The following is a 1,313-nucleotide window of genomic DNA, read 5'->3' as shown; positions in this document are numbered from 1 at the left end:
AAGCCAACGTTGGTGGCATCACAATTCCGGACTTCAAGCTCTATTACAAAGCTGTCATCATCAAGACAGCATGGTACTGGCACAAAAACAGACCCATAGATCAATGGAACAGAATAGAGAGCCCAGAAATAGACTCTCAACTCTATGGTCAACTAATCTTCGACAAAGCAGGAAAGAATGTCCAATGGAAAAAAGACAGCCTCTTCAATAAATGGTGCTGGGAAAATTGGACAGCCACATGCAGAAAAATGAAATTGGACCATTTCCTTACACCACACACAAAAATAGACTCAAAATGGATGAAGGACCTCAATGTGCGAAAGGAATCCATCAAAATCCTTGAGGAGAACACAGGCAGCAACCTCTTCGACCTCAGCCGCAGCAACATCTTCCTAGGAACAATGCCAAAGGCAAGGGAAGCAAGGGCAAAAATGAACTATTGGGATTTCATCAAGATCAAAAGCTTTTGCACAGCAAAGGAAACAGTTCACAAAATCAAAAGACAACTGACAGAATGGGAGAAGATATTTGCAAACGACATATCAGATAAAGGACTAGTATCCAGAATCTATAAAGAACTTAGCAAACTCAACACCCAAAGAACAAATAATCCAATCAAGAAATGGGCAGAGGACATGAACAGACATTTCTGCAAAGAAGACATCCAGATGGCCAACAGACACATGAAAAAGTGCTCCATATCACTCGGCATCAGGGAAATACAAATCAAAACCACAATGCAATATCACCTCACACCAGTCAGAATGGCTAAAATCAACAAGTCAGGAAATGACAGATGCTGGCGAGGATGCGGAGAAAGGGGAACCCTTCTACACTGTTGGTGGGAATGCAAGCTGGTGCAACCTCTCTGGAAAACAGCATGGAGGTTCCTCAAAATGTTGAAAATAGAACTGCCCTATGACCCAGCAATCGCACTATTGGGTATTTACCCTAAAGATACAAACGTAGTGATCCAAAGGGGCACGTGCACCCGAATGTTTATAGCAGCAATGTCCACAATAGCCAAACTATGGAAAGAACCTAGATGTCCATCAACAGATGAATGGATCAAGAAGATGTGGTATATATACACAATGGAATACTATGCAGCCATCAAAAGAAATGAAATCTTGCCATTTGCAACAACATGGATGGAACTAGAGCGTATCATGCTTAGCGAAATAAGTCAAGCAGAGAAAGACAACTATCATATGATCTCCCTGATATGAGGAAGTGGTGATGCAACATGGGGGCTTAAGTGGGTAGGAGAAGAATAAATGAAACAAGATGGGATTGGGAGGGAGACAAACCAT

Source organism: Mustela nigripes, chromosome X (assembly GCF_022355385.1).
Source record: "Mustela nigripes isolate SB6536 chromosome X, MUSNIG.SB6536, whole genome shotgun sequence".
Classification (NCBI taxonomy): Eukaryota; Metazoa; Chordata; class Mammalia; order Carnivora; family Mustelidae; genus Mustela; species Mustela nigripes.
This window is presented reverse-complemented; position numbering follows the sequence as displayed.